The sequence below is a fragment of the Amblyomma americanum genome, chromosome 1, assembly GCF_052857255.1.
Source record: "Amblyomma americanum isolate KBUSLIRL-KWMA chromosome 1, ASM5285725v1, whole genome shotgun sequence".
NCBI lineage: Eukaryota > Metazoa > Arthropoda > Arachnida > Ixodida > Ixodidae > Amblyomma > Amblyomma americanum.
The window spans coordinates 176899924-176923727 of record NC_135497.1 but is presented as its reverse complement, the minus strand read 5'-3'; the positions used below and the strand labels follow the sequence as shown (position 1 = coordinate 176923727).

The following is a 23804-nucleotide window of genomic DNA, read 5'->3' as shown; positions in this document are numbered from 1 at the left end:
TCGAACGCTTGACACCACGCCAGATACGCCCACCCTCGACACTCGCCTGGCAAACCTATGGGAGGCCCACCATAGCATCCTAGAGCGCTGGAAAGGGCAAAAGGTCAATCGGACCCTTAAAAAGCGGCTAGGCGCACTACAAACACAAATTACTGAGCACTCTGAGGAGCTCTGCCGATCCAACTGGGGACAGATTTGCGACAGTACGGCTGGCAATCTGTCCTCCAAACGCAGTTGGCAACTCCTCCGTCACTTAATTGACCCCACGCAATCAAAAACAGCCACACAACACCAGGGCACACGCCTTATACACAGGACCAACCTTTCTCCCGACGCACTCATCGACATACTTAGGAACACACATACAACTCCCGGTACCTCAAACCCCCTGCCCCCCTATGCCGTATCACGAATGCCAATCTCGACGCGGAGATTACGGAAACAGAAGTCAGAGCGGCCCTCCGGACTCTCCGCTCTAACTCCACTTCAGGAGTTGACCATATCTCCAATACCATGCTCCGCAATTTGGACGATCAGTCGATTGCCCAGCTCACGGGGTACTTCAACACATGCTGGCAGGAGGCACACCAAAATCCTATTCATACCCAGGCCCCACAAACCCCTTACACCTGCAAATCTTCGTCCCATCTCACTAACATCATGCCTGGGCAAGTTTTTGGAGGATGTCGCACTCGCCCGACTCACCCAACACATGACGGAGCAACACCTCTACCCGCACAGCATTGTGGGCTTCCGTCCCCACCTGTCGGTACAGGACACCATGCTCCAGCTCACACAGGATATTTTTGACCCCCTAATACCGGGCCACAAAAAAGCTGTCCTCGCCTTCAATCTCTCCAAGGCCTTTGATTGCCTAGACAATAAAGCGATCATGGCGGCGCTCTCCCCCTTGAATATAGGTGAACGTATGTACACCTATATTCAAGCATTTCTTACTAACCGCACGGCCGAAATTCACTTTGGTCCCCGCAAATTCCGCCCATACACCCTTAGTGGGGTTGGCACCCCCCAGGGATCTGCCCTCTCCCCTTTCCTCTTCAATGTCACACTCATCCCCCTTGCCCGCAAACTACAAACCATCCCTCACCTTCGGCATACACTCTATGCTGATGATATCACTCTATGGATCACCCACGGCAGTGATGGAGACAGACTAGTCTGCAGTCGGCAGCTACCCTCACCCAAACACATGCGCGGAGTATCGGACTCTCATTCTCTCCGGAGAAGTCGCAGCTCCTCATACTCCGCCCCACAACCCGAAACTGCCCCACAGCCTCCATAACCTTGAAACTCGAAAACCGGTACATCCCGGAGGTACACACTCTCCGGGTACTGGGCCTCCACATCCAGAACAACGGGAAACACTCTCACCATCCAGAAACTCAAGCAGACGGCGGTGTCGATATCCCACCTATTCCGCCGAGTTTCTGGACACCAAGAGGGCATAAAGGAGCATGATCTATGTCATCTCATTCATGCCTTCGTCCTCAGCCGCTTTCTCTTCACGCTCCCCTACCTTAAACTCCAGGGCACAGAAATCTCCACCCTGGATGCCATGATCCGAACAGCATTTAAGACAGCACTACACCTACCCCTAAATACTTCAACCGAAAAACTCCTCCCGCTAGGCCTACACAACACGATAGATGAGCTTATCGACAGACACAATACATACGTCTCGCGAGAACCACCACCGGCAGACACATCCTACACACCCTCGGCATCAGGATACCAGCCACGGATCCCACACAGCTCCCGGTCCCCCACCACATTCACCGCGAACTATATATTAAACCTCTCCCCAAAAACATGCACCCCACCTACCACGAACCCCGCCGCAGAGCTCGCGCACGGGCGCTCCACAATCACTATAGCATGGAACTGGATGCCGTGTGGGTGGATGCCGCATGCACAGGCGAGGACGCGGCTGTAGCCATCACGAACCCCTCCCTACAACCGATTGCTACCCTTTACATATCCCCCCCTGCCACTTCGGAGGAGGCTTAAGAGGCCGTTATTGCCCTAGCCATCACGCGCAAGGAGGCCCGGTATATACTATCGGACTATAAAACTGCCATACTAAATTTCGCCCGTGGGAGAGTTCACGTCCCTGCATTTCGCTTATTAAACTCCCTCGCCGCACACCCGCCCCGCCACATGGAGCTCATATGGGTGCCTGCCCACTCCGGGAATCCCGGAAACGAGGCTGCCAACGCTTTAGCCCGAGGTTCTCTCAACCGGGCACCGGCGGCCTCCGATCTGGGGTTCTCACGGGAGCGCATGCATTCCTTCAGTGAACTGACGCAGGCCTGCAAAGCCGAGCGTCATCTGTACCCCCCCCCCCATCCCTCCCTCGACAATTACCATCAGACACTTTGGAGGCGGCTCCAAACACGCACTTTACCCTCCCCTTATATACGCTCGCGCTATCACCAAGTACACAAAACCCCTCCTGTACCCTCTGCCACCACCTCAAAGCCACTCTCGATCATATCCGTTTCCTTTGCCCGGCGGATCCTCCACGCGGGGCCTGGAGCACCTTACCACTTGGGAGGCTTGGGAGACCCTACTGCGCTCCGAAGACCCGGCCAAGCAAGCCATCACCACAGGCCAGGCTGCAAGCGTCATGAGCCTCCGGCACATGAACGTTTGAGTGCAGTGGGGCTGTGCGGGGGCCCAAGGACCTGCGCGTCCTAAACTCCCCTTTGTGTAATAAATTTTCAACCATCACCACCTGCTCTATCAGCGTCAGTCTCTCCAAGTGTACCTGCCGCTACGGAGGCCGAGCCAAGGAGGCCTCGTGCCTGGTCGGACCCTACGAAAGAAGTGAGGCGGTTTGGTGCCGTTCGCAACGTGCTTTGTTTTGCCTAAACATCACAACTCCTCGTTTTATTTTTCATTTCCAAAATGACTACCCACAACATCATCACTCTTAACGTGCATGGGTTCCGCATTGTTATGAAGCAGGCCGAGGTGGTCGCATTCGCTCGTTCATCGGGCTGCGATATCCTCTGCCCGCAAGAAACCAATTTTTAAGCGAAAGCTTTACTGGCCGCGAACTTGCGATTTCGCCGTGGCGGTACTCCGAGAAGGCGCATGACGTCACAACTGCGACGTCACAACTAGACACTACTGCGCATGCGCCACTAGTAGCACCGAGCCACAGGCGTGCCGCCGATGCGCAGCGCCGCGCCTTTCCTCAAAATAATAATAATAATAATAATAATAATAATAATAACAATAATAATAATCATAATAATAATAATAATAACAATAATAATAATAATAATAATAATAATATTAATAATAATAATAATAATAATAATAATAATAATAATAATAATAATAATAATAATAATAATAATATTAACAATAATAATAATAAGAATTGGTTTTTGGGAAAAGGAAATGGCGCAGTATCTGTCTCATATATCGTTGGACACCTGAACCGCGCCGTAATAAGGGAAGGGATAAAGGAGAGAGTGAAAGACGAAAGGAAGAGAGGGGTTCCGTACTGGAGGGCTCTGGAATAATTTCGACCACCTGGAGATCTTTAACGTGCACTGACATCGCACAGCACACCGGCGCCTTAGCGTTTTGCCTCCATAAAAACACAGCCGCCACGGTCGGGTTCGAAACCGGGAACTTCGGATCAGTAGCCGAGCCACCGCGGCAGGTTTCCTCAAATTCAAACTTTCAATATTCAGTTTTCTCATTCTTATATCCGTTCCTCCTTTATCCCTTCCTTTACAGCGCGGTTAGGGTGTCCAACGATATATGTGAGACGGTTACTGTGCTATTTCCATTCCTCAAAAAAAAAACCTGACAAAAGAAGTGAGCCGACCGCGTTCATAGAGTTCATTGGCGCTGACATCTTTCAAAAGCCGTTCATTTTCACGAAAAGAAAGGCGCACAACCGGCTCCGTGGGTTAGTGGAGACCTCAATCTCGCTTTCATGTACATGGCGTTGGTGTCCAACTGCTTTTTTCAGGCTGTGGCTAGAAACTCCAATTTGCCGTAGAGTTCTGTCCATACGGAGCCTAACCTAACCCAACCCAACCTAACCTAACCCAACATACCCCAATCCAACCTAACCTAACGTAACCCAACCCAAACAAGAACTCCAATTTCCGCTAGAGTTCCGTCCGGACGGAACCTAACCTAACCCATCCCAACCCAACCCAACCTAACGTAACCCAACCCAAACAAACCAACCTAACTCAACCCAACCTAACCCAACCCAACCTAACCTAAGCCAACCTACCCCAACCCAACATAACCACCACCACCACTGGACGGAACTGCAGCAGCAGCAAATGTACCGTCTGTACGGAACGCTAGACACTCCGTTTTTTTAATTGGTTTTGGGGGAAAGGAAATGGCGCAGTATCTGTATCATATATTGCTGGACACCTGGACCGCGCCGTAAGGGAAGGAATAAAGGAGGGAGTGAAAGAAGAAAGGAAGAAGTAGGCGCCGTAGTGGAGGGCTACGGAATAATTTCGATCACCTGGGGATCTTTAACGTGCACTGACATCGCACAGCACACGGGCGCCTTAGCGTTTTGCCTCCATACAAACGCAGCCGCCGCGGTCGGGTTCGAACCCGGGAACTCCGGATCAGTAGCCGAGCGCCCTAACCACTGAGCCACCGCGGCGGGTGTGTCCAACTGCTAAAGCCTGCTTTGATTGCGTTCCGAACACTGGATAGGCAGCGCGCCCTCCGTGCCACCCTGTGAGGTGGCATGCAGTTAATGGTTGATCGCGAGAGATTGATCACCAAATGAATGCTGCGGCCTAACTATTGCTGCAGTGCCGCATGTCCGCCACAACGCTGTCAGCGCAAATGCATTCAGGCCACATCTCTCTCTCACCACCGCCACATGTATAAAAGCACGAATGAGACGTCCGCATATCCAGGGAGCCAGTTATGTGATCTTCATTTCTCAAAACCATCGCCGTATAGAACATTGACAACGCCAACGCCAATGAACACAGTGAACGCCTACATCTTTCGCTTTGTAGGTTTGGCTTCGATGCTTTCTTCTCGTACACCAGCACGCGTTCTAGCGGCGTTGGCGTTCTTGTTTTGAACCGCATCCTCCTGCGAGACCATCATGTTATCTGCGATGCGCTTGGACGCGTTCTGGCGGTCGACTGCACGTTTAACGCACTTCGCCTGAGAATTTTTGCGTGTATGCACCTCCGCATTCTAAATTGGTAAATCATTCTTTAAAGATCATCTATAGATGTCTATTTTATTGGAGGACGTGACATTGTGACGTTGGGTGATTTCTACTGCGTGCTCGTTACGGTCGCTGATGTGCAGTGCCCTGGTAGGGGTAATAATAATAATAATTGGTTTTTGGGAAAGGAAATGGCGCAGTATCTGTCTCATAAATCGTTGGACACCTGAACCGCGCCGTATGGGAAGGGATAAGGGAGGAAGTGAAAGCAGAAAGGAAGATATAGGTGCCGTAGTGGAGGGCTCCGGAATAATTTCGACCACCTGGGGATCTTTAACGTGCACTGACATCGCACAGCACACGGGCGCCTTGGCGTTTTGCCTCCATAAAAACACAGCCGCCGCGGTCGCCAGGCTGCAATGCGCGCAAGTTGCGCCGCCTAGTCAACCAGGTTATGCTCACAGACGCTTATGAGCTCCTGTATGACGGCGTCTTTGTGTGGACTTGGTGTCGTCGAGCAGGTTAGACAGGGCGTATGTCAGACCATCGCCCCTTTCTTCGGTCACTCGGGGTTCCGGCGCCTTCAGTGTCTCCTCACAGACCATGGCGTTTGGATGTGCGCATCCTTCACGACACCAGCACGAGAGAAATGCTAAAGAGGGCATTGCGTTTTAACGCGACCACTTTAAGGAGCTCGTGTCGCAGAAAATCTGGTGTCGTCGGCATCGTTGGCCGTGAGCGAAAAATGGCGCATCTCGATGAACACCTGAACCGCGCCGTAAGGCAAATCCCTTTTCGCGCCGAGTGCGCCAGCCGCCACCGCCCCGGCCAGACCGGTTCGGCTCCGCGGCGAGGCGCGCGTTGTTACGTCATGTGCCTCCTCGGAGCACCGCCACGACGAAATCGCAAGTTCGCGGCCAATAAAGCTTTCGCTGTAAAACCTTGTGCACGATGGGATTCAAACCACCATCCTTCCGTTCCGCAGCTGAGCGTGCTAACGACTACGCTACTTCATGCCAGATACCTTCCAAATGGCCTCCGATGTCACCAGCATTTACGCTTTCGCCTCACCGCACTTTAGGTCAACAAAGTGCCCCTGAATAAAGGAAGGGAGAAGTACACCAATGTGTGGTACCATTCTGATTTTGGAATTTCATAAAGGGGGCCGGCGCGAACGCCGAGCCCCGACTACCAAAAATTACATGCCCCATCTACTCCATTTAGGAATAGTGGCGTGCTTCAGCCTTCCGTAGTGCAATGGCAGGCCTCGACACGGGGCCCCGGCCTTGTTGATCGCCGGTGACCCAGCACCAGGTAAGTATCAAGAAACCGACTGAAATCGGATGTCATGCGATCCATGCCTCTGTTCAGTACCAGTGGCCAATACACTTCTTACGGAGTTCCTTTTTCCGCATTAGGCGCAATTTTGTGAAAAAAGCTACAGCGGGACGGGGAGGGACCGCAGACAGGAAGGAGTAACTGAAGTTAACCTAATAAATGATTTTAACAACAAGAAACAAAATTAATTAGGTGTTAGATGTGCTCACACCTTGCAACGAAATCTAGTTGCGCGTGGGGAAGCGACCATGTTATTCGCAGCTACCTGTCTATTTTTTTTTAATTTGATTTATAGGGAAATGAAATGGCGCGGTATCTGTCTCACATATCGGCGGACACCTGAACCGCGCCGTAAGGGAAGGGATAAAGGAGGGAGTGAAAGAAGAAAGGAAGAAATAGGTACCATAGTGGAGGACTTCGGAATAATATCGGAGAGATGGGCTAACGCGGGCCTTGCGTTTATCGGCTGTTGGGGTCGCGCATGGTGACTGGGACCGTCTGAAGGAGCAGTTGCGTCACCATTGCGCCGCTTCTGGTCAAGCCCTTAGGGCTCGCGTCTCAGATGAGGTGCGCGTGGTGACGGCGAAGCTGCGTATAGCTAAAGGCACCCTGTCGCTTATATGCGCATGGAAAGAGGAGCTTTCGGAGCGTCTACAGCGTCTTTTAGGTATGTCTGTCGGGCGGCCGAGTCTCTCGCAGCCGCTCTGCCCGAGGTCGACGTCACTAAGACACAGGCCTCCCGTGTTTGCGAGCTCCTCGCTATCCAGGAGGCTACACCAGAGCAGCTCGAACGGAGCAGGCGGGTGCAGTGGCGAGATTTGACGTCTAGCACTCTTCCACCAGACGTTCGTGACTTCGGCTGGCTGCGAGGCTGGAGGGTCTTGCCCACGGGAGCCCGTGTCGCAGCGTGGGGCATCGCCCCTTCTTCGCGGTGTCCTCAGTGTGGCAACACTGAAACCCTACAGCATGCCATGTTTGAATGCGTGGTTTCTAGAACGTTTTGACGGCTCATGTCGCGTATGTTTTTTGTCACCTTGAACTACCGCACCCGGCCACGTGAGTCGTTTGTGCGGCTTCTGCTCTGTGTGGGTGCGTTTGTTTTGTGGCGGCAGAGAGGCGTGGCTTCCTTGCAGGGTCGACCCCAGCGGGCCATGTTCCCATTGTTGCTGAGGGTGAGAGCGCGCCTGTTCGAACAGGCGTGCTTAGACTGGGTCACCCTCGATGAGGAAGAATTCCTGCGCCGATGGAGCACCCGGTTCATCAACACAAGCAGGGGCCGCGTCACCGTGCAGCTCCTGCCATACTGAGTGTGCCGTGCGCTCTTTGTGCGCGGCGATTGTGAGCGGTGTGTTGTGCGTGCATGCCCCGCGTGCTTCCCCCCGCGCGTATGGACCCTCTCTAGAACTCTTTTGGACTTTCATGGCTTTTGTATTCGTGTATTTTATGCCAACGTGCATTTTTGCATAAGTAGGTTGACGCTAGTCGCCAAAGCATGTCATTAGTTTTGGTTGGGCGACATTAGTCGCCGTTCTGTGCATTTGTATTTGCGAGGGATACCAGACCCTTTCAGGCCCGTGGTAAACACTTCCCAGCTACACATCCGCTCACTCGGACGCAACGAATACACCCAGGGCTTCCACACTCATATATCGCTCCGTTACACACCAAACGCATCATATCACCTCCGAGACGCCCTGCGTGATCACAGAAATCATACCAGATTCACGCTCCACACCATCTATTTTTATTTCAAATATATACCACACACCGTCTCATCCGATGGCTTCATTGGAAACGCTACTGCACGATCTCCATCGTATTGCAGGCAAGCATCCATTGATTATCGGAGGGGACTTCAACAGTCAGCATACTGACTGGGGCTATCGCACCACCACGGGACGAGGAAGGCGACTCTGGTCCTTGGTACAACAGCTCCGCCTCATAATACACAACTTTAACACTCCCACGAGAATTGGCAACAGTGTCAGCGCGGACACCAGCCCGGACTTGACACTGAGCCGCAACCTTGCGGGTATTACCTGGAACACAACACATCACACATTAGGGAGCGATCATTACATCCTCTCCGTTACAGTACCGTACAAACAAAGAACGACCCTTCACCTAACACACAAGCTCACCAACTGGGATGCGGTCCGCGCCGCACGGGCGGCCCTTCCTGCGCTCCCATTACAGACATCGACCAGTGGGTGGCATCACTCATGAACGATGTCTCCGCACACACTCGAACGCTTGACACCACGCCAGATACGCCCACCCTCGACACTCGCCTGGCAAACCTATGGGAGGCCCACCATAGCATCCTAGAGCGCTGGAAAGGGCAAAAGGTCAATCGGACCCTTAAAAAGCGGCTAGGCGCACTACAAACACAAATTACTGAGCACTCTGAGGAGCTCTGCCGATCCAACTGGGGACAGATTTGCGACAGTATGGCTGGCAATCTGTCCTCCAAACGCAGTTGGCAACTGCTCCGTCACTTAATTGACCCCACGCAATCAAAAACAGCCACACAACACCAGGGCACAGGCCTTATACACAGGACCAACCTTTCTCCCGACGCACTCATCGACATACTTAGGAACACACATACAACTCCCGGTACCTCAAACCCCCTGCCCCCCTATGCCGTATCCCGAATGCCAATCTCGACGCGGAGATTACGGAAACAGAAGTCAGAGCGGCCCTCCGGACTCTCCGCTCTAACTCCACTTCAGGAGTTGACCATATCTCCAATACCATGCTCCGCAATTTGGACGATCAGTCGATTGCCCAGCTCACGGGGTACTTCAACACATGCTGGCAGGAGGCACACCAAAATCCTATTCATACCCAGGCCCCACAAACGCCTTACACCTGCAAATCTTCGTCCCATCTCACTAACATCATGCCTGGGCAAGTTTTTGGAGCATGTCGCACTCGCCCGACTCACCCAACACATGACGGAGCAACACCTCTACCCGCACAGCATTGTGGGCTTCCGTCCCCACCTGTCGGTACAGGACACCATGCTCCAGCTCACACAGAATATTTTTGACCCCCTAATACCGGGCCACAAAAAAGCTGTCCTCGCCTTCAATCTCTCCAAGGCCTTTGATTGCCTAGACAATAAAGCGATCATGGCGGCGCTCTCCCCCTTGAATATAGGTGAACGTATGTACACCTATATTCAAGCATTTCTTACTAACCGCACGGCCGAAATTCGCTTTGGTCCCCGCAAATTCCGCCCATACACCCTTAGTGGGGTTGGCACCCCCCAGGGATCTGCCCTCTCCCCTTTCCTCTTCAATGTCACACTCATCCCCCTTGCCCGCAAACTACAAACCATCCCTCACCTTCGGCATACACTCTATGCTGATGATATCACTCTATGGATCACCCACGGCAGTGATGGAGACAGACTAGTCTGCAGTCGGCAGCTACCCTCACCCAAACACATGCGCGGAGTATCGGACTCTCATGCTCTCCGGAGAAGTCGCAGCTCCTCATACTCCGCCCCACAACCCGAAACTGCCCCACAGCCTCCATAACCTTGAAACTCGAAAACCGGTACATCCCGGAGGTACACACTCTCCGGGTACTGGGCCTCCACATCCAGAACAACGGGAAACACTCTCACCATCCAGAAACTCAAGCAGACGGCGGTGTCGATATCCCACCTATTCCGCCGAGTTTCTGGACACCAAGAGGGCATAAAGGAGCATGATCTATGTCATCTCATTCATGCCTTCGTCCTCAGCCGCTTTCTCTTCACGCTCCCCTACCTTAAACTCCAGGGCACAGAAATCTCCACCCTGGATGCCATGATCCGAACAGCATTTAAGACAGCACTACACCTACCCCTAAATACTTCAACCGAAAAACTCCACCCGCTAGGCCTACACAACACGATAGATGAGCTTATCGACAGACACAATACATACGTCTCGCGAGAACCACCACCGGCAGACACATCCTACACACCCTCGGCATCAGGATACCAGCCACGGATCCCACACAGCTCCCGGTCCCCCACCACATTCACCGCGAACTATATATTAAACCTCTCCCCAAAAACATGCACCCCACCTACCACGAACCCCGCCGCAGAGCTCGCGCACGGGCGCTCCACAATCACTATAGCATGGAACTGGATGCCGTGTGGGTGGATGCCGCATGCACAGTCGAGGACGCGGCTGTAGCCATCACGAACCCCTCCCTACAACCGATTGCTACCCTTTACATATCCCCCCCTGCCACTTCGGAGGAGGCTTAAGAGGCCGTTATTGCCCTAGCCATCACGCGCAAGGAGGCCCGGTATATACTATCGGACTATAAAACTGCCATACTAAATTTCTCCCGTGGGAGAGTTCACGTCCCTGCATTTCGCTTATTAAACTCCCTCGCCGCACACCCGCCCCGCCACATGGAGCTCATATGGGTGCCTGCCCACTCCGGGAATCCCGGAAACGAGGCTGCCAACGCTTTAGCCCGAGGTTCTCTCAACCGGGCACCGGCGGCCTCCGATCTGGGGTTCTCACGGGAGCGCATGCATTCCTTCAGTGAACTGACGCAGGCCTGCAAAGCCGAGCGTCATCTGTACCCCCCCCCCCCATCCCTCCCTCGACAATTACCATCAGACACTTTGGAGGCGGCTCCAAACACGCACTTTACCCTCCCCTTATATACGCTCGCGCTATCACCAAGTACACAAAACCCCTCCTGTACCCTCTGCCACCACCTCAAAGCCACTCTCGATCATATCCGTTTCCTTTGCCCGGCGGATCCTCCACGCGGGGCCTGGAGCACCTTACCACTTGGGAGGCTTGGGAGACCCTACTGCGCTCCGAAGACCCGGCCAAGCAAGCCATCACCACAGGCCAGGCTGCAAGCGTCATGAGCCTCCGGCACATGAACGTTTGAGTGCAGTGGGGCTGTGCGGGGGCCCAAGGACCTGCGCGTCCTAAACTCCCCTTTGTGTAATAAATTTTCAACCATCACCACCTGCTCTATCAGCGTCAGTCTCTCCAAGTGTACCTGCCGCTACGGAGGCCGAGCCAAGGAGGCCTCGTGCCTGGTCGGACCCTACGAAAGAAGTGAGGCGGTTTGGTGCCGTTCGCAACGTGCTTTGTTTTGCCTAAACATCACAACTCCTCGTTTTATTTTTCATTTCCAAAATGACTACCCACAACATCATCACTCTTAACGTGCATGGGTTCCGCATTGTTATGAAGCAGGCCGAGGTGGTCGCATTCGCTCGTTCATCGGGCTGCGATATCCTCTGCCCGCAAGAAACCAATTTTTAAGCGAAAGCTTTACTGGCCGCGAACTTGCGATTTCGCCGTGGCGGTACTCCGAGAAGGCGCATGACGTCACAACTGCGACGTCACAACTAGACACTACTGCGCATGCGCCACTAGTAGCACCGAGCCACAGGCGTGCCACCGATGCGCAGCGCCGCGCCTTTCCTCAAAATAATAATAATAATAATAATAATAATAATAATAATAATAATAATAATAATAATAATATTATTATTATTATTAATAATAATAATAATAATAATAATAATAATAATAAGAATTGGTTTTTGGGAAAAGGAAATGGCGCAGTATCTGTCTCATATATCGTTGGACACCTGAACCGCGCCGTAATAAGGGAAGGGATAAAGGAGAGAGTGAAAGACGAAAGGAAGAGAGGGGTTCCGTACTGGAGGGCTCTGGAATAATTTCGACCACCTGGAGATCTTTAACGTGCACTGACATCGCACAGCACACCGGCGCCTTAGCGTTTTGCCTCCATAAAAACACAGCCGCCACGGTCGGGTTCGAAACCGGGAACTTCGGATCAGTAGCCGAGCCACCGCGGCAGGTTTCCTCAAATTCAAACTTTCAATATTCAGTTTTCTCATTCTTCTATCCGTTCCTCCTTTATCCCTTCCTTTACAGCGCTGTTAGGGTGTCCACCGATATATGTGAGACGGTTACTGTGCTATTTCCATTCCTCAAAAAAAAAACCTGACAAAAGAAGTGAGCCGACCGCGTTCATAGAGTTCATTGGCGCTGACATCTTTCAAAAGCCGTTCATTTTCACGAAAAGAAAGGCGCACAACCGGCTCCGTGGGTTAGTGGAGACCTCAATCTCGCTTTCATGTACATGGCGTTGGTGTCCAACTGCTTTTTTTCAGGCTGTGGCTAGAAACTCCAATTTGCCGTAGAGTTCTGTCCATACGGAGCCTAACCTAACCCAACCCAACCTAACCTAACCCAACATACCCCAATCCAACCTAACCTAACGTAACCCAACCCAAACAAGAACTCCAATTTCCGCTAGAGTTCCGTCCGGACGGAACCTAACCTAACCCATCCCAACCCAACCCAACCTAACGTAACCCAACCCAAACAAACCAACCTAACTCAACCCAACCTAACCCAACCCAACCTAACCTAAGCCAACCTACCCCAACCCAACATAACCACCACCACCACTGGACGGAACTGCAGCAGCAGCAAATGTACCGTCTGTACGGAACGCTAGACACTCCGTTTTTTTAATTGGTTTTGGGGGAAAGGAAATGGCGCAGTATCTGTATCATATATTGCTGGACACCTGGACCGCGCCGTAAGGGAAGGAATAAAGGAGGGAGTGAAAGAAGAAAGGAAGAAGTAGGCGCCGTAGTGGAGGGCTACGGAATAATTTCGATCACCTGGGGATCTTTAACGTGCACTGACATCGCACAGCACACGGGCGCCTTAGCGTTTTGCCTCCATACAAACGCAGCCGCCGCGGTCGGGTTCGAACCCGGGAACTCCGGATCAGTAGCCGAGCGCCCTAACCACTGAGCCACCGCGGCGGGTGTGTCCAACTGCTAAAGCCTGCTTTGATTTCGTTCCGAACACTGGATAGGCAGCGCGCCCTCCGTGCCACCCTGTGAGGTGGCATGCAGTTAATGGTTGATCGCGAGAGATTGATCACCAAATGAATGCTGCGGCCTAACTATTGCTGCAGTGCCGCATGTCTGCCACAACGCTGTCAGCGCAAATGCATTCAGGCCACATCTCTCTCTCACCACCGCCACATGTATAAAAGCACGAATGAGACGTCCGCATATCCAGGGAGCCAGTTATGTGATCTTCATTTCTCAAAACCATCGCCGTATAGAACATTGACAACGCCAACGCCAATGAACACAGTGAACGCCTACATCTTTCGCTTTGTAGGTTTGGCTTCGATGCTTTCTTCTCGTACACCAGCACGCGTTCTAGCGGCGTTGGCGTTCTTGTTTTGAACCGCATCCTCCTGCGAGACCATCATGTTATCTGCGATGCGCTTGGACGCGTGCTGGCGGTCGACTGCACGTTTAACGCACTTCGCCTGAGAATTTTTGCGTGTATGCACCTCCGCATTCTAAATTGGTAAATCATTCTTTAAAGATCATCTATAGATGTCTATTTTATTGGAGGACGTGACATTGTGACGTTGGGTGATTTCTACTGCGTGCTCGTTACGGTCGCTGATGTGCAGTGCCCTGGTAGGGGTAATAATAATAATAATTGGTTTTTGGGAAAGGAAATGGCGCAGTATCTGTCTCATAAATCGTTGGACACCTGAACCGCGCCGTATGGGAAGGGATAAGGGAGGAAGTGAAAGCAGAAAGGAAGATATAGGTGCCGTAGTGGAGGGCTCCGGAATAATTTCGACCACCTGGGGATCTTTAACGTGCACTGACATCGCACAGCACACGGGCGCCTTGGCGTTTTGCCTCCATAAAAACGCAGCCGCCGCGGTCGCCAGGCTGCAATGCGCGCAAGTTGCGCCGCCTAGTCAACCAGGTTATGCTCACAGACGCTTATGAGCTCCTGTATGACGGCGTCTTTGTGTGGACTTGGTGTCGTCGAGCAGGTTAGACAGGGCGTATGTCAGACCATCGCCCCTTTCTTCGGTCACTCGGGGTTCCGGCGCCTTCAGTGTCTCCTCACAGACCATGGCGTTTGGATGTGCGCATCCTTCACGACACCAGCACGAGAGAAATGCTAAAGCGGGCATTGCGTTTTAACGCGACCACTTTAAGGAGCTCGTGTCGCAGAAAATCTGGTGTCGTCGGCATCGTTGGCCGTGAGCGAAAAATGGCGCATCTCGATGAACACCTGAACCGCGCCGTAAGGCAAATCCCTTTTCGCGCCGAGTGCGCCAGCCGCCACCGCCCCGGCCAGACCGGTTCGGCTCCGCGGCGAGGCGCGCGTTGTTACGTCATGTGCCTCCTCGGAGCACCGCCACGACGAAATCGCAAGTTCGCGGCCAATAAAGCTTTCGCTGTAAAACCTTGTGCACGATGGGATTCAAACCACCATCCTTCCGTTCCGCAGCTGAGCGTGCTAACGACTACGCTACTTCATGCCAGATACCTTCCAAATGGCCTCCGATGTCACCAGCATTTACGCTTTCGCCTCACCGCACTTTAGGTCAACAAAGTGCCCCTGAATAAAGGAAGGGAGAAGTACACCAATGTGTGGTACCATTCTGATTTTGGAATTTCATAAAGGGGGCCGGCGCGAACGCCGAGCCCCGACTACCAAAAATTACATGCCCCATCTATTCCATTTAGGAATAGTGGCGTGCTTCAGCCTTCCGTAGTGCAATGGCAGGCCTCGACACGGGGCCCCGGCCTTGTTGATCGCCGGTGACCCAGCACCAGGTAAGTATCAAGAAACCGACTGAAATCGGATGTCATGCGATCCATGCCTCTGTTCAGTACCAGTGGCCAATACACTTCTTACGGAGTTCCTTTTTCCGCATTAGGCGCAATTTTGTGAAAAAAGCTACAGCGGGACGGGGAGGGACCGCAGACAGGAAGGAGTAACTGAAGTTAACCTAATAAATGATTTTAACAACAAGAAACAAAATTAATTAGGTGTTAGATGTGCTCACACCTTGCAACGAAATCTAGTTGCGCGTGGGGAAGCGACCATGTTATTCGCAGCTACCTGTCTATTTTTTTTTAATTTGATTTATAGGGAAATGAAATGGCGCGGTATCTGTCTCACATATCGGCGGACACCTGAACCGCGCCGTAAGGGAAGGGATAAAGGAGGGAGTGAAAGAAGAAAGGAAGAAATAGGTACCATAGTGGAGGACTTCGGAATAATATCGGAGAGAAGGGCTAACGCGGGCCTTGCGTTTATCGGCTGTTGGGGTCGCGCATGGTGACTGGGACCGTCTGAAGGAGCAGTTGCGTCACCATTGCGCCGCTTCTGGTCAAGCCCTTAGGGCTCGCGTCTCAGATGAGGTGCGCGTGGTGACGGCGAAGCTGCGTATAGCTAAAGGCACCCTGTCGCTTATATGCGCATGAAAAGAGGAGCTTTCGGAGCGTCTACAGCGTCTTTTAGGTATGTCTGTCGGGCGGCCGAGTCTCTCGCAGCCGCTCTGCCCGAGGTCGACGTCACTAAGACACAGGCCTCCCGTGTTTGCGAGCTCCTCGCTATCCAGGAGGCTACACCAGAGCAGCTGTGGCGAGATTTGACGTCTAGCACTCTTCCACCAGACGTTCGTGACTTCGGCTGGCTGCGAGGCTGGAGGGTCTTGCCCACGGGAGCCCGTGTCGCAGCGTGGGGCATCGCCCCTTCTTCGCGGTGTCCTCAGTGTGGCAACACTAAAACCCTACAGCATGCCATGTTTGAATGCGTGGTTTCTAGAACGTTTTGACGGCTCATGTCGCGTATGTTTTTTGTCACCTTGAACTACCGCACCCGGCCACGTGAGTCGTTTGTGCGGCTTCTGCTCTGTGTGGGTGCGTTTGTTTTGTGGCGGCAGAGAGGCGTGGCTTCCTTGCAGGGTCGACCCCAGCGGGCCATGTTCCCATTGTTGCTGAGGGTGAGAGCGCGCCTGTTCGAACAGGCGTGCTTAGACTGGGTCACCCTCGATGAGGAAGAATTCCTGCGCCGATGGAGCACCCGGTTCATCAACACAAGCAGGGGCCGCGTCACCGTGCAGCTCCTGCCATACTGAGTGTGCCGTGCGCTCTTTGTGCGCGGCGATTGTGAGCGGTGTGTTGTGCGTGCATGCCCCGCGTGCTTCCCCCCGCGCGTATGGACCCTCTCTAGAACTCTTTTGGACTTTCATGGCTTTTGTATTCGTGTATTTTATGCCAACGTGCATTTTTGCATAAGTAGGTTGACGCTAGTCGCCAAAGCATGTCATTAGTTTTGGTTGGGCGACATTAGTCGCCGTTCTGTGCATTTGTTTTTGCGAGGGATACCAGACCCTTTCAGGCCCGTGGTAAACACTTCCCAGCTACACATCCGCTCACTCGGACGCAACGAATACACCCAGGGCTTCCACACTCATATATCGCTCCGTTACACACCAAACGCATCATATCACCTCCGAGACGCCCAGCGTGATCACAGAAATCATACCAGATTCACGCTCCACACCATCTATTTTTATTTCAAATATATACCACACACCGTCTCATCCGATGGCTTCATTGGAAACGCTACTGCACGATCTCCATCGTATTGCAGGCAAGCATCCATTGATTATCGGAGGGGACTTCAACAGTCAGCATACTGACTGGGGCTATCGCACCACCACGGGACGAGGAAGGCGACTCTGGTCCTTGGTACAACAGCTCCGCCTCATAATACACAACTTTAACACTCCCACGAGAATTGGCAACAGTGTCAGCGCGGACACCAGCCCGGGCTTGACACTGAGCCGCAACCTTGCGGGTATTACCTGGAACACAACACATCACACATTAGGGAGCGAACATTACATCCTCTCCGTTACAGTACCGTACAAACAAAGAACGACCCTTCACCTAACACACAAGCTCACCAACTGGGATGCGGTCCGCGCCGCACGGGCGGCCCTTCCTGCGCTCCCATTACAGACATCGACCAGTGGGTGGCATCACTCATGAACGATGTCTCCGCACACACTCGAACGCTTGACACCACGCCAGATACGCCCACCCTCGACACTCGCCTGGCAAACCTATGGGAGGCCCACCATAGCATCCTAGAGCGCTGGAAAGGGCAAAAGGTCAATCGGACCCTTAAAAAGCGGCTAGGCGCACTACAAACACAAATTACTGAGCACTCTGAGGAGCTCTGCCGATCCAACTGGGGACAGATTTGCGACAGTATGGCTGGCAATCTGTCCTCCAAACGCAGTTGGCAACTGCTCCGTCACTTAATTGACCCCACGCAATCAAAAACAGCCACACAACACCAGGGCACACGCCTTATACACAGGACCAACCTTTCTCCCGACGCACTCATCGACATACTTAGGAACACACATACAACTCCCGGTACCTCAAACCCCCTGCCCCCCTATGCCGTATTCCGAATGCCAATCTCGACGCGGAGATTACGGAAACAGAAGTCAGAGCGGCCCTCCGGACTCTCCGCTCTAACTCCACTTCAGGAGTTGACCATATCTCCAATACCATGCTCCGCAATTTGGACGATCAGTCGATTGCCCAGCTCACGGGGTACTTCAACACATGCTGGCAGGAGGCACACCAAAATCCTATTCATACCCAGGCCCCACAAACCCCTTACACCTGCAAATCTTCGTCCCATCTCCCTAACATCATGCCTGGGCAAGTTTTTGGAGCATGTCGCACTCGCCCGACTCACCCAACACATGACGGAGCAACACCTCTACCCGCACAGCATTGTGGGCTTCCGTCCCCACCTGTCGGTACAGGACACCATGCTCCAGCTCACACAGGATATTTTTGACCCCCTAATACCGGGCCACAAAAAAGCTGTCCTCGCCTTCAATCTCTCCAAGGCCTTTGATTGCCTAGACAATAAAGCGATCATGGCGGCGCTCTCCCCCTTGAATATAGGTGAACGTATGTACACCTATATTCAAGCATTTCTTACTAACCGCACGGCCGAAATTCACTTTGGTCCCCGCAAATTCCGCCCATACACCCTTAGTGGGGTTGGCACCCCCCAGGGATCTGCCCTCTCCCCTTTCCTCTTCAATGTCACACTCATCCCCCTTGCCCGCAAACTACAAACCATCCCTCACCTTCGGCATACACTCTATGCTGATGATATCACTCTATGGATCACCCACGGCAGTGATGGAGACAGACTAGTCTGCAGTCGGCAGCTACCCTCACCCAAACACATGCGCGGAGTATCGGACTCTCATTCTCTCCGGAGAAGTCGCAGCTCCTCATACTCCGCCCCACAACCCGAAACTGCCCCACAGCCTCCATAACCTTGAAACTCGAAAACCGGTACATCCCGGAGGTACACACTCTCCGGGTACTGGGCCTCCACATCCAGAACAACGGGAAACACTCTCACCATCCAGAAACTCAAGCAGACGGCGGTGTCGATATCCCACCTATTCCGCCGAGTTTCTGAACACCAAGAGGGCATAAAGGAGCATGATCTATGTCATCTCATTCATGCCTTCGTCCTCAGCCGCTTTCTCTTCACGCTCCCCTACCTTAAACTCCAGGGCACAGAAATCTCCACCCTGGATGCCATGATCCGAACAGCATTTAAGACAGCACTACACCTACCCCTAAATACTTCAACCGAAAAACTCCTCCCGCTAGGCCTACACAACACGATAGATGAGCTTATCGACAGACACAATACATACGTCTCGCGAGAACCACCACCGGCAGACACATCCTACACACCCTCGGCATCAGGATACCAGCCACGGATCCCACACAGCTCCCGGTCCCCCACCACATTCACCGCGAACTATATATTAAACCTCTCCCCAAAAACATGCACCCCACCTACCACGAACCCCGCCGCAGAGCTCGCGCACGGGCGCTCCACAATCACTATAGCATGGAACTGGATGCCGTGTGGGTGGATGCCGCATGCACAGGCGAGGACGCGGCTGTAGCCATCACGAACCCCTCCCTACAACCGATTGCTACCCTTTACATATCCCCCCCTGCCACTTCGGAGGAGGCTTAAGAGGCCGTTATTGCCCTAGCCATCACGCGCAAGGAGGCCCGGTATATACTATCGGACTATAAAACTGCCATACTAAATTTCGCCCGTGGGAGAGTTCACGTCCCTGCATTTCGCTTATTAAACTCCCTCGCCGCACACCCGCCCCGCCACATGGAGCTCATATGGGTGCCTGCCCACTCCGGGAATCCCGGAAACGAGGCTGCCAACGCTTTAGCCCGAGGTTCTCTCAACCGGGCACCGGCGGCCTCCTATCTGGGGTTCTCACGGGAGCGCATGCATTCCTTCAGTGAACTGACGCAGGCCTGCAAAGCCGAGCGTCATCTGTACCCCCCCCCCCATCCCTCCCTCGACAATTACCATCAGACACTTTGGAGGCGGCTCCAAACACGCACTTTACCCTCCCCTTATATACGCTCGCGCTATCACCAAGTACACAAAACCCCTCCTGTACCCTCTGCCACCCCCTCAAAGCCACTCTCGATCATATCCGTTTCCTTTGCCCGGCGGATCCTCCACGCGGGGCCTGGAGCACCTTACCACTTGGGAGGCTTGGGAGACCCTACTGCGCTCCGAAGACCCGGCCAAGCAAGCCATCACCACAGGCCAGGCTGCAAGCGTCATGAGCCTCCGGCACATGAACGTTTGAGTGCAGTGGGGCTGTGCGGGGGCCCAAGGACCTGCGCGTCCTAAACTCCCCTTTGTGTAATAAATTTTCAACCATCACCACCTGCTCTATCAGCGTCAGTCTCTCCAAGTGTACCTGCCGCTACGGAGGCCGAGCCAAGGAGGCCTCGTGCCTGGTCGGACCCTACGAAAGAAGTGAGGCGGTTTGGTGCCGTTCGCAACGTGCTTTGTTTTGCCTAAACATCACAACTCCTCGTTTTATTTTTCATTTCCAAAATGACTACCCACAACATCATCACTCTTAACGTGCATGGGTTCCGCATTGTTATGAAGCAGGCCGAGGTGGTCGCATTCGCTCGTTCATCGGGCTGCGATATCCTCTGCCCGCAAGAAACCAATTTTTAAGCGAAAGCTTTACAGGCCGCGAACTTGCGATTTCGCCGTGGCGGTACTCCGAGAAGGCGCATGACGTCACAACTGCGACGTCACAACTAGACACTACTGCTCATGCGCCACTAGTAGCACCGAGCCACAGGTGTGCCGCCGATGCGCAGCGCCTTTCCTCAAAATAATAATAATAATAATAATAATAATAATAATAATAATAATAATAATAATAATAATAATAATAATAATAATAATAATAATAATAATAATAATAATAATAATAATAATAATATTATTATTATTATTATTATTATTATTATTATTATTATTATTATTATTATTATTATTATTAATAGTAATAATAATGCTAATAATAATAACAATAATAATAATAAGAAGAATTGGTTTTTGGGAAAAGGAAATGGCGCAGTATCTGTCTCTTATATCGTTGGACACCTGAACCGCGCCGTAATAAGGGAAGGGATAAAGGAGAGAGTGAAAGACGAAAGGAAGAGAGGGGTTCCATACTGGAGGGCTCTGGAATAATTTCGACCACCTGGAGATCTTTAACGTGCACTGACATCGCACAGCACACCGGCGCCTTAGCGTTTTGCCTCCATAAAAACACAGCCGCCACGGTCGGGTTCGAAACCGGGAACTTCGGATCAGTAGCCGAGCCACCGCGGCAGGTTTCCTCAAATTCAAACTTTCAATATTCAGTTTTCTCATTCTTCTATCCGTTCCTCCTTTATCCCTTCCTTTACAGCGCGGTTAGGGTGTCCACCGATATATGTGAGACGGTTACTGTGCTATTTCCATTCCTCAAAAAAAAAACCTGACAAAAGAAGTGAGCCGACCGCGTTCATAGAGTTCATTGGCGCTGACATCTTTCAAAAGCCGTTCATTTTCACGAAAAGAAAGGCGCACAACCGGCTCCGTGGGTTAGTGGAGACCTCAATCTCGCTTTCATGTACATGGCGTTGGTGTCCAACTGCTTTTTTTCAGGCTGTGGCTAGAAACTCCAATTTGCCGTAGAGTTCTGTCCATACGGAGCCTAACCTAACCCAACCCAACCTAACCTAACCCAACATACCCCAATCCAACCTAACCTAACGTAACCCAACCCAAACAAGAACTCCAATTTCCGCTAGAGTTCCGTCCGGACGGAACCTAACCTAACCCATCCCAACCCAACCCAACCTAACGTAACCCAACCCAAACAAACCAACCTAACTCAACCCAACCTAACCCAACCCAACCTAACCTAAGCCAACCTACCCCAACCCAACATAACCACCACCACCACTGGACGGAACTGCAGCAGCAGCAAATGTACCGTCTGTACGGAACGCTAGACACTCCGTTTTTTTAATTGGTTTTGGGGGAAAGGAAATGGCGCAGTATCTGTATCATATATTGCTGGACACCTGGACCGCGCCGTAAGGGAAGGAATAAAGGAGGGAGTGAAAGAAGAAAGGAAGAAGTAGGCGCCGTAGTGGAGGGCTACGGAATAATTTCGATCACCTGGGGATCTTTAACGTGCACTGACATCGCACAGCACACGGGCGCCTTAGCGTTTTGCCTCCATACAAACGCAGCCGCCGCGGTCGGGTTCGAATCCGGGAACTCCGGATCAGTAGCCGAGCGCCCTAACCACTGAGCCACCGCGGCGGGTGTGTCCAACTGCTAAAGCCTGCTTTGATTGCGTTCCGAACACTGGATAGGCAGCGCGCCCTCCGTGCCACCCTGTGAGGTGGCATGCAGTTAATGGTTGATCGCGAGAGATTGATCACCAAATGAATGCTGCGGCCTAACTATTGCTGCAGTGCCGCATGTCCGCCACAACGCTGTCAGCGCAAATGCATTCAGGCCACATCTCTCTCTCACCACCGCCACATGTATAAAAGCACGAATGAGACGTCCGCATATCCAGGGAGCCAGTTATGTGATCTTCATTTCTCAAAACCATCGCCGTATAGAACATTGACAACGCCAACGCCAATGAACACAGTGAACGCCTACATCTTTCGCTTTGTAGGTTTGGCTTCGATGCTTTCTTCTCGTACACCAGCACGCGTTCTAGCGGCGTTGGCGTTCTTGTTTTGAACCGCATCCTCCTGCGAGACCATCATGTTATCTGCGATGCGCTTGGACGCGTGCTGGCGGTCGACTGCACGTTTAACGCACTTCGCCTGAGAATTTTTGCGTGTATGCACCTCCGCATTCTAAATTGGTAAATCATTCTTTAAAGATCATCTATAGATGTATATTTTATTGGAGGACGTGACATTGTGACGTTGGGTGATTTCTACTGCGTGCTCGTTACGGTCGCTGATGTGCAGTGCCCTGGTAGGGGTAATAATAATAATAATTGGTTTTTGGGAAAGGAAATGGCGCAGTATCTGTCTCATAAATCGTTGGACACCTGAACCGCGCCGTATGGGAAGGGATAAGGGAGGAAGTGAAAGCAGAAAGGAAGATATAGGTGCCGTAGTGGAGGGCTCCGGAATAATTTCGACCACCTGGGGATCTTTAACGTGCACTGACATCGCACAGCACACGGGCGCCTTGGCGTTTTGCCTCCATAAAAACGCAGCCGCCGCGGTCGCCAGGCTGCAATGCGCGCAAGTTGCGCCGCCTAGTCAACCAGGTTATGCTCACAGACGCTTATGAGCTCCTGTATGACGGCGTCTTTGTGTGGACTTGGTGTCGTCGAGCAGGTTAGACAGGGCGTATGTCAGACCATCGCCCCTTTCTTCGGTCACTCGGGGTTCCGGCGCCTTCAGTGTCTCCTCCCAGACCATGGCGTTTGGATGTGCGCATCCTTCACGACACCAGCACGAGAGAAATGCTAAAGCGGGCATTGCGTTTTAACGCGACCACTTTAAGGAGCTCGTGTCGCAGAAAATCTGGTGTCGTCGGCATCGTTGGCCGTGAGCGAAAAATGGCGCATCTCGATGAACACCTGAACCGCGCCGTAAGGCAAATCCCTTTTCGCGCCGAGTGCGCCAGCCGCCACCGCCCCGGCCAGACCGGTTCGGCTCCGCGGCGAGGCGCGCGTTGTTACGTCATGTGCCTCCTCGGAGCACCGCCACGACGAAATCGCAAGTTCGCGGCCAATAAAGCTTTCGCTGTAAAACCTTGTGCACGATGGGATTCAAACCACCATCCTTCCGTTCCGCAGCTGAGCGTGCTAACGACTACGCTACTTCATGCCAGATACCTTCCAAATGGCCTCCGATGTCACCAGCATTTACGCTTTCGCCTCACCGCACTTTAGG

General features: G+C 52.5%; 2 non-coding genes across 2 annotated transcripts; both read right to left on the bottom strand.

Annotated features, from left to right (window-relative positions):
* Positions 1 to 6365: 6365 nt before the first annotated feature.
* Positions 6366 to 6528, bottom strand: LOC144116593 (U1 spliceosomal RNA). Its single transcript, XR_013311920.1, has one exon. It is a non-coding gene; the product is annotated as a U1 spliceosomal RNA (small nuclear RNA).
* Positions 6529 to 15081: 8553 nt separating this feature from the next.
* LOC144116616 (U1 spliceosomal RNA) lies at positions 15082 to 15244 on the bottom strand. The gene has a single exon (XR_013311938.1). It is a non-coding gene; the product is annotated as a U1 spliceosomal RNA (small nuclear RNA).
* Between the last annotated feature and the right edge of the window lie 8560 nt (positions 15245 to 23804).